Source organism: Amaranthus tricolor, chromosome 1 (assembly GCF_026212465.1).
Source record: "Amaranthus tricolor cultivar Red isolate AtriRed21 chromosome 1, ASM2621246v1, whole genome shotgun sequence".
Taxonomy (NCBI): Eukaryota; Viridiplantae; Streptophyta; class Magnoliopsida; order Caryophyllales; family Amaranthaceae; genus Amaranthus; species Amaranthus tricolor.
Window position 1 is genome coordinate 24,414,977 of NC_080047.1, and position 11,975 is coordinate 24,426,951.

The window sequence follows — 11,975 nt, forward strand, 5'->3', positions numbered from 1 at the left end:
TTGAAGAATGAACGATGAAGAATGAACAAGGATCAATGATCAATGAAAAATGAACTATGAAGAATGAACTAGGATCAATGATCAATGAAGAATGAACGATGAAGAATGAACAAGGATCAATGATCATTGAATCATGAACGATGAAGAATGAACAAGGATCAATGATTAATGAAGATTGAAGGATTAAAAATAAACAAGGATCAATGATCAATGAAGAATGAATGGTGAAGAATGAACTAGGATCAATGATCAATAATGAATGAACGATGAAGAATGAACAAGGATAAATGATCAATGAAGAATGAACGATGAAGAATGAACAAGAATCAATGAGCATTGTAAAATGAACGATGAAGAATGAACAAGGATCAATGTTCAATAATGAATGAACGATGAAGAATGAACAAGGATCAATGATCAATGAAGAATGAATGATGAAGAATGAACAAGGATCAATGATCATTGAAGAATGAACGATGAAGAATGAACAAGGATCAATGATAATTGAAGAATGAACGACGTAGAATGAACAAGGATAAATGATCAAAGAAGAATGAACGATGAAGAACGGACAAGGATCAATGAGCATTGTAGAATGAACGATGAAGAATGAACAAGGACCAATGATCAATAATGAATCAACGATGAAGAATTAACAAGGATCAATGATCAATGAAGAATGAACGATGACAAATGAACAAGGATCAATGATTATTGAAGAACGGACGATGAAGAATGAACAAGGATCAATGAAGAACGAACGATGAAGAATAAACAAGCACCAATGATCAATGAAGAATGAACGATGAAGAATGAACAAGGATCAACGATCAATGAAGAATGAATGATGAATAGTGAACAAGGATCAATGATCATTGAAGAATGAACGATGAAGAATGCACAAGGATCAATGTTCAATGAAAAATGAACAATCAAGAATGAACTAGGATCAATGATCAATGAAGAATGAACGATGAAGAATGAACAAGGATCAATGATCATTGAATCATGAACGATGAAGAATGAACAAGGATCAATGATCAATGAAGATTGAAGGATTAATAATAAACAAGGATCAATGATCAATGAAGAATGAACGGTGAAGAATGAACAAGGATCAATGATCAAGGAACAATGAACGATGACGAATGAACGATGAAGAATGAACAAGGATGAATGTTTCAATAATGAATGAACGATGAAGAATGAACAACGATCAATGATCATTGAAGAATGAACGATGAAGAATGAACAAGGATAAATGATCATAGAAGAATGAATGATTAAGAACGAATAAAGATCAATGAGCATTGTAGAATGAAAGATGAAGAATGAACAAGGACCAATGATCAATAATGAAGCAAAGATGAAGAATGAACAAGGATCAATGATCAATGAAGAATGAAAGATGATAAATGAACAAGGATCAATGATTATTGAAGAACGGACGATGAAGAATGAACAAGGATCAATGAAGAACGAACGACGAAGAATAAACAAGCACCAATGATCAACGAAGAATGAACGATGAAGAATGAACAAGGATCAACGATCAATGAAGAATGAATGATGAAGAGTGAACAAGGATCAATGATCATTGAAGAATGAACGATGAAGAATGAACAAGGATCAATGATCAATGAAAAATGAACTATGAAGAATGAACTAGGATCAATGATCAATGAAGAATGAACGATGAAGAATGAACAAGGATCAATGATCATTGAATCATGAATGATGAAGAATGAACAAGGATCAATGATTAATGAAGATTGAAGGATTAAAAAGAAACAAGGATCAATGATCAATGAAGAATGAATGGTGAAGAATGAACTAGGATCAATGATCAATAATGAATGAACGATGAAGAATGAACAAGGATAAATGATCAATGAACAATGAACGATGACGAATGAACGATGAAAAATGAACAAGGATCAAGGATCCAATAATGAATGAACGATGAAGAATGAACAACGATCAATGATCATTGAAGAACGAACAAGGATAAATAATCAGAGAAGAATTAACGATGAAGAACGAACAAGGATCAATGAGCATTGTAGAATGAACGATGAAGAAAGAACAAGGACCAATGATCAATAATGAATCAACGATGAAGAATGAACAAGGATCAATGATCAATGAAGAATGAACGATGAAGAATGAACAAGGATCAATGATCGTTGAAGAACGGACGATGAAGAATGAACAAGGATCAATGAAGAACGAACGAGGAAGAATAAACAAGCACCAATGATCAATGAAGAATGAACGATGAAGAATTAACAAGGATCAACGATCAATGAAGAATGAATGATGAAGAATGAACAAGGATCAATGATCATTGAAGAATGAACGATGAAGAATGAACAAGGATCAATGATCAATGAAAAATGCACTATGAAGAATGAACTAGGATCAATATACAATGTAGAATGAACGATGAAGAATGAACAAGGATCAATGATCATTGAAACATGAACGATGAAGAATGAACAAGGAACAATGATCAATGAAGATTAAAGGATTAATAATAAACAAGGATCAATGATCAATGAAGAATGAACGGTGAAGAATGAACAAGGATCAATTCTTAATAATGAATGAACGATGAAGAATGAACAAGGATCAATGATCAAGGAACAATCAACGATGACAAGTGAACGATGAATAATGAACAAGGATCAATGATCAATGAAGAATGAAGGAATAATAATGAACAAGGATCAATGATCATTGATGAATGAACGGTGAAGAATGAACAAGGATCAATGATCAATGAAGAATGAACAAGGATCAATGAGCATTGTAGAATGAACGATGAAGAATGAACCAGGATCAATGTTCAATAATGAATGAACGATGAAGAATGAACAAGGATCAATGATCAATGAAGAATAAATGATGAAGAATGAACAAGGATCAATGATAATTGAAGAATGAACGACGTAGAATGAATAAGGATAAATGATCATTGAAGAATGAACGATGAAGAACGAAGATGGATCAATGAGCATTGTAGAATGAAGGATGAAGAATGAACAAGGATCAATGATCATTGAAGAGTAAAGTACAAAAAATGAACAAGGATTAATGATCAATGAAGAATGAACGATGAAGAATGAACAAGGATTAACGAGCATTGTAGAATGAACGATGAAGAATGAACGAGGATCAATGAGCGTTGTAGAATGAACGATGAAGAATGAACAAGGATCAATGATCAATGAAGAATGAAGGATTAAGAATGAACAAGGATCAATGATCAATGAACAATGAACGATGACGAATGAACTATGAAGAAAGAAAATGGATCAATGAGCATTGTAGAATGAACGATGAAGAATGAACAAGGATCAATGATCATTGAATAATGAACGATGAAGAATGAACAAGGATCAATAATAATTGAAGAATGAACGATGAAGAATGAACAAGGTTCAATGATCAATGAAGAATGAACGATGAAGAATGAACAAGGATCAATGAGCATTGTAGAATGAACGATGAAGAATGAACAAGGATCAATGATCTATAATGAATGAATAATGAAGAATGAACAAGGATCAATGATCATTGAACAATGATCATTGAACAATGAACGATGAAGAATGAACAAGCAACAATGAGCATTGTAGAATGAGCGATGAAGAATGAACAAGGATCAATGATCAATAATGAATGAAGGATGAAGAATGAACGAGGATCAATGATCATTGAAGAATGAACGATGAAGATTGAACTACAATCAATAATCTTTGAACAATGAACGATGAAGAATGAACAAGGATCAATGATTAATCAAGAATGAATGATAAAGAATGAATAAGGATCAATAAGCATTGTTGAAGGAACGATGAAGAATGAAGAAGGATCAATGATCATTGAAGAATGAACGACAAAGAATGAACAAGAATCAATGATCAATGAAGAATGAACGATGAAGAATGAACAAGAATCAATGAGCATTGTAAAATGAACGATGAAGAATGAACAAGGATCAATGTTCAATAATGAATGAACGATGAAGAATGAACAAGGATCAATGATCAATGAAGAATGAATGATGAAGAATGAACAAGGATCAATGATCATTGAAGAATGAACGATGAAGAATGAACAAGGATCAATGATAATTGAAGAATGAACGACGTAGAATGAACAAGGATAAATGATCAAAGAAGAATGAACGATGAAGAACGGACAAGGATCAATGAGCATTGTAGAATGAACGATGAAGAATGAACAAGGACCAATGATCAATAATGAATCAACGATGAAGAATTAACAAGGATCAATGATCAATGAAGAATGAACGATGACAAATGAACAAGGATCAATGATTATTGAAGAACGGACGATGAAGAATGAACAAGGATCAATGAAGAACGAACGATGAAGAATAAACAAGCACCAATGATCAATGAAGAATGAACGATGAAGAATGAACAAGGATCAACGATCAATGAAGAATGAATGATGAATAGTGAACAAGGATCAATGATCATTGAAGAATGAACGATGAAGAATGCACAAGGATCAATGTTCAATGAAAAATGAACAATCAAGAATGAACTATGATCAATGATCAATGAAGAATGAACGATGAAGAATGAACAAGGATCAATGATCATTGAATCATGAACGATGAAGAATGAACAAGGATCAATGATCAATGAAGATTGAAGGATTAATAATAAACAAGGATCAATGATCAATGAAGAATGAACGGTGAAGAATGAACAAGGATCAATGATCAAGGAACAATGAACGATGACGAATGAACGATGAAGAATGAACAAGGATGAATGTTTCAATAATGAATGAACGATGAAGAATGAACAACGATCAATGATCATTGAAGAATGAACGATGAAGAATGAACAAGGATAAATGATCATAGAAGAATGAATGATTAAGAACGAATAAAGATCAATGAGCATTGTAGAATGAAAGATGAAGAATGAACAAGGACCAATGATCAATAATGAAGCAAAGATGAAGAATGAACAAGGATCAATGATCAATGAAGAATGAAAGATGATAAATGAACAAGGATCAATGATTATTGAAGAACGGACGATGAAGAATGAACAAGGATCATTGAAGAACGAACGACGAAGAATAAACAAGCACCAATGATCAACGAAGAATGAACGATGAAGAATGAACAAGGATCAACGATCAATGAAGAATGAATGATGAAGAGTGAACAAGGATCAATGATCATTGAAGAATGAACGATGAAGAATGAACAAGGATCAATGATCAATGAAAAATGAACTATGAAGAATGAACTAGGATCAATGATCAATGAAGAATGAACGATGAAGAATGAACAAGGATCAATGATCATTGAATCATGAATGATGAAGAATGAACAAGGATCAATGATTAATGAAGATTGAAGGATTAAAAAGAAACAAGGATCAATGATCAATGAAGAATGAATGGTGAAGAATGAACTAGGATCAATGATCAATAATGAATGAACGATGAAGAATGAACAAGGATAAATGATCAATGAACAATGAACGATGACGAATGAACGATGAAAAATGAACAAGGATCAAGGATCCAATAATGAATGAACGATGAAGAATGAACAACGATCAATGATCATTGAAGAACGAACAAGGATAAATAATCAGAGAAGAATTAACGATGAAGAACGAACAAGGATCAATGAGCATTGTAGAATGAACGATGAAGAAAGAACAAGGACCAATGATCAATAATGAATCAACGATGAAGAATGAACAAGGATCAATGATCAATGAAGAATGAACGATGAAGAATGAACAAGGATCAATGATCGTTGAAGAACGGACGATGAAGAATGAACAAGGATCAATGAAGAACGAACGAGGAAGAATAAACAAGCACCAATGATCAATGAAGAATGAACGATGAAGAATTAACAAGGATCAACGATCAATGAAGAATGAATGATGAAGAATGAACAAGGATCAATGATCATTGAAGAATGAACGATGAAGAATGAACAAGGATCAATGATCAATGAAAAATGCACTATGAAGAATGAACTAGGATCAATATACAATGTAGAATGAACGATGAAGAATGAACAAGGATCAATGATCATTGAAACATGAACGATGAAGAATGAACAAGGAACAATGATCAATGAAGATTAAAGGATTAATAATAAACAAGGATCAATGATCAATGAAGAATGAACGGTGAAGAATGAACAAGGATCAATTCTTAATAATGAATGAACGATGAAGAATGAACAAGGATCAATGATCAAGGAACAATCAACGATGACAAGTGAACGATGAATAATGAACAAGGATCAATGATCAATGAAGAATGAAGGAATAATAATGAACAAGGATCAATGATCATTGATGAATGAACGGTGAAGAATGAACAAGGATCAATGATCAATGAAGAATGAACAAGGATCAATGAGCATTGTAGAATGAACGATGAAGAATGAACCAGGATCAATGTTCAATAATGAATGAACGATGAAGAATGAACAAGGATCAATGATCAATGAAGAATAAATGATGAAGAATGAACAAGGATCAATGATAATTGAAGAATGAACGACGTAGAATGAATAAGGATAAATGATCATTGAAGAATGAACGATGAAGAACGAAGATGGATCAATGAGCATTGTAGAATGAAGGATGAAGAATGAACAAGGATCAATGATCATTGAAGAGTAAAGTACAAAAAATGAACAAGGATTAATGATCAATGAAGAATGAACGATGAAGAATGAACAAGGATTAACGAGCATTGTAGAATGAACGATGAAGAATGAACGAGGATCAATGAGCGTTGTAGAATGAACGATGAAGAATGAACAAGGATCAATGATCAATGAAGAATGAAGGATTAAGAATGAACAAGGATCAATGATCAATGAACAATGAACGATGACGAATGAACTATGAAGAAAGAAAATGGATCAATGAGCATTGTAGAATGAACGATGAAGAATGAACAAGGATCAATGATCATTGAATAATGAACGATGAAGAATGAACAAGGATCAATAATAATTGAAGAATGAACGATGAAGAATGAACAAGGTTCAATGATCAATGAAGAATGAACGATGAAGAATGAACAAGGATCAATGAGCATTGTAGAATGAACGATGAAGAATGAACAAGGATCAATGATCTATAATGAATGAATAATGAAGAATGAACAAGGATCAATGATCATTGAACAATGATCATTGAACAATGAACGATGAAGAATGAACAAGCAACAATGAGCATTGTAGAATGAGCGATGAAGAATGAAGAAGGATCAATGATCAATAATGAATGAAGGATGAAGAATGAACGAGGATCAATGATCATTGAAGAATGAACGATGAAGATTGAACTACAATCAATAATCTTTGAACAATGAACGATGAAGAATGAACAAGGATCAATGATTAATCAAGAATGAATGATAAAGAATGAATAAGGATCAATAAGCATTGTTGAAGGAACGATGAAGAATGAAGAAGGATCAATGATCATTGAAGAATGAACGACAAAGAATGAACAAGAATCAATGATCAATGAAGAATGAACGATGAAGAATGAACAAGAATCAATGAGCATTGTAAAATGAACGATGAAGAATGAACAAGGATCAATGTTCAATAATGAATGAACGATGAAGAATGAACAAGGATCAATGATCAATGAAGAATGAATGATGAAGAATGAACAAGGATCAATGATCATTGAAGAATGAACGATGAAGAATGAACAAGGATCAATGATAATTGAAGAATGAACGACGTAGAATGAACAAGGATAAATGATCAAAGAAGAATGAACGATGAAGAACGGACAAGGATCAATGAGCATTGTAGAATGAACGATGAAGAATGAACAAGGACCAATGATCAATAATGAATCAACGATGAAGAATTAACAAGGGTCAATGATCAATGAAGAATGAACGATGACAAATGAACAAGGATCAATGATTATTGAAGAACGGACGATGAAGAATGAACAAGGATCAATGAAGAACGAACGATGAAGAATAAACAAGCACCAATGATCAATGAAGAATGAACGATGAAGAATGAACAAGGATCAACGATCAATGAAGAATGAATGATGAATAGTGAACAAGGATCAATGATCATTGAAGAATGAACGATGAAGAATGCACAAGGATCAATGTTCAATGAAAAATGAACAATCAAGAATGAACTAGGATCAATGATCAATGAAGAATGAACGATGAAGAATGAACAAGGATCAATGATCATTGAATCATGAACGATGAAGAATGAACAAGGATCAATGATCAATGAAGATTGAAGGATTAATAATAAACAAGGATCAATGATCAATGAAGAATGAACGGTGAAGAATGAACAAGGATCAATGATCAAGGAACAATGAACGATGACGAATGAACGATGAAGAATGAACAAGGATGAATGTTTCAATAATGAATGAACGATGAAGAATGAACAACGATCAATGATCATTGAAGAATGAACGATGAAGAATGAACAAGGATAAATGATCATAGAAGAATGAATGATTAAGAACGAATAAAGATCAATGAGCATTGTAGAATGAAAGATGAAGAATGAACAAGGACCAATGATCAATAATGAAGCAAAGATGAAGAATGAACAAGGATCAATGATCAATGAAGAATGAAAGATGATAAATGAACAAGGATCAATGATTATTGAAGAACGGACGATGAAGAATGAACAAGGATCAATGAAGAACGAACGACGAAGAATAAACAAGCACCAATGATCAACGAAGAATGAACGATGAAGAATGAACAAGGATCAACGATCAATGAAGAATGAATGATGAAGAGTGAACAAGGATCAATGATCATTGAAGAATGAACGATGAAGAATGAACAAGGATCAATGATCAATGAAAAATGAACTATGAAGAATGAACTAGGATCAATAATCAATGAAGAATGAACGATGAAGAATGAACAAGGATCAATGATCATTGAATCATGAATGATGAAGAATGAACAAGGATCAATGATTAATGAAGATTGAAGGATTAAAAAGAAACAAGGATCAATGATCAATGAAGAATGAATGGTGAAGAATGAACTAGGATCAATGATCAATAATGAATGAACGATGAAGAATGAACAAGGATAAATGATCAATGAACAATGAACGATGACGAATGAACGATGAAAAATGAACAAGGATCAAGGATCCAATAATGAATGAACGATGAAGAATGAACAACGATCAATGATCATTGAAGAACGAACAAGGATAAATAATCAGAGAAGAATTAACGATGAAGAACGAACAAGGATCAATGAGCATTGTAGAATGAACGATGAAGAAAGAACAAGGACCAATGATCAATAATGAATCAACGATGAAGAATGAACAAGGATCAATGATCAATGAAGAATGAACGATGAAGAATGAACAAGGATCAATGATCGTTGAAGAACGGACGATGAAGAATGAACAAGGATCAATGAAGAACGAACGAGGAAGAATAAACAAGCACCAATGATCAATGAAGAATGAACGATGAAGAATTAACAAGGATCAACGATCAATGAAGAATGAATGATGAAGAATGAACAAGGATCAATGATCATTGAAGAATGAACGATGAAGAATGAACAAGGATCAATGATCAATGAAAAATGCACTATGAAGAATGAACTAGGATCAATATACAATGTAGAATGAACGATGAAGAATGAACAAGGATCAATGATCATTGAAACATGAACGATGAAGAATGAACAAGGAACAATGATCAATGAAGATTAAAGGATTAATAATAAACAAGGATCAATGATCAATGAAGAATGAACGGTGAAGAATGAACAAGGATCAATTCTTAATAATGAATGAACGATGAAGAATGAACAAGGATCAATGATCAAGGAACAATCAACGATGACAAGTGAACGATGAATAATGAACAAGGATCAATGATCAATGAAGAATGAAGGAATAATAATGAACAAGGATCAATGATCATTGATGAATGAACGGTGAAGAATGAACAAGGATCAATGATCAATGAAGAATGAACAAGGATCAATGAGCATTGTAGAATGAACGATGAAGAATGAACCAGGATCAATGTTCAAGAATGAATGAACGATGAAGAATGAACAAGGATCAATGATCAATGAAGAATAAATGATGAAGAATGAACAAGGATCAATGATAATTGAAGAATGAACGACGTAGAATGAATAAGGATAAATGATCATTGAAGAATGAACGATGAAGAACGAAGATGGATCAATGAGCATTGTAGAATGAAGGATTAAGAATGAACAAGGATCAATGATCATTGAAGAGTAAAGTACAAAAAATGAACAAGGATTAATGATCAATGAAGAATGAACGATGAAGAATGAACAAGGATTAACGAGCATTGTAGAATGAACGATGAAGAATGAACGAGGATCAATGAGCGTTGTAGAATGAACGATGAAGAATGAACAAGGATCAATGATCAATGAAGAATGAAGGATTAAGAATGAACAAGGATCAATGATCAATGAACAATGAACGATGACGAATGAACTATGAAGAAAGAAAAAGGATCAATGAGCATTGTAGAATGAACGATGAAGAATGAACAAGGATCAATGATCATTGAATAATGAACGATGAAGAATGAACAAGGATCAATAATAATTGAAGAATGAACGATGAAGAATGAACAAGGTTCAATGATCAATGAAGAATGAACGATGAAGAATGAACAAGGATCAATGAGCATTGTAGAATGAACGATGAAGAATGAACAAGGATCAATGATCTATAATGAATGAATAATGAAGAATGAACAAGGATCAATGATCATTGAACAATGATCATTGAACAATGATCATTGAACAATGAACGATGAAGAATGAACAAGCAACAATGAGCATTGTAGAATGAGCGATGAAGAATGAACAAGGATCAATGATCAATAATGAATGAAGGATGAAGAATGAACGAGGATCAATGATCATTGAAGAATGAACGATGAAGATTGAACTACAATCAATAATCTTTGAACAATGAACGATGAAGAATGAACAAGGATCAATGATTAATCAAGAATGAATGATAAAGAATGAATAAGGATCAATAAGCATTGTTGAAGGAACGATGAAGAATGAAGAAGGATCAATGATCATTGAAGAATGAACGACAAAGAATGAACAAGAATCAATGATCAATGAAGAATGAACGATGAAGAATGAACAAGAATCAATGAGCATTGTAAAATGAATGATGAAGAATGAACAAGGATCAATGTTCTATAATGAATGAACGATGAAGAATGAACAAGGATCAATGATCAATGAAGAATGAATGATGAAGAATGAACAAGGATCAATGATCATTGAAACATGAACGATGAAGAATGAACAAGGAACAATGATCAATGAAGATTAAAGGATTAATAATAAACAAGGATCAATGATCAATGAAGAATGAACGGTGAAGAATGAACAAGGATCAATTCTTAATAATGAATGAACGATGAAGAATGAACAAGGATCAATGATCAAGGAACAATCAACGATGACAAGTGAACGATGAATAATGAACAAGGATCAATGATCAATGAAGAATGAAGGAATAATAATGAACAAGGATCAATGATCATTGATGAATGAACGGTGAAGAATGAACAAGGATCAATGATTAATGAAGATTGAAGGATTAAAAAGAAACAAGGATCAATGATCAATGAAGAATGAATGGTGAAGAATGAACTAGGATCAATGATCAATAATGAATGAACGATGAAGAATGAACAAGGATAAATGATCAATGAACAATGAACGATGACGAATGAACGATGAAAAATGAACAAGGATCAAGGATCCAATAATGAATGAACGATGAAGAATGAACAACGATCAATGATCATTGAAGAACGAACAAGGATAAATAATCAGAGAAGAATTAACGATGAAGAACGAACAAGGAT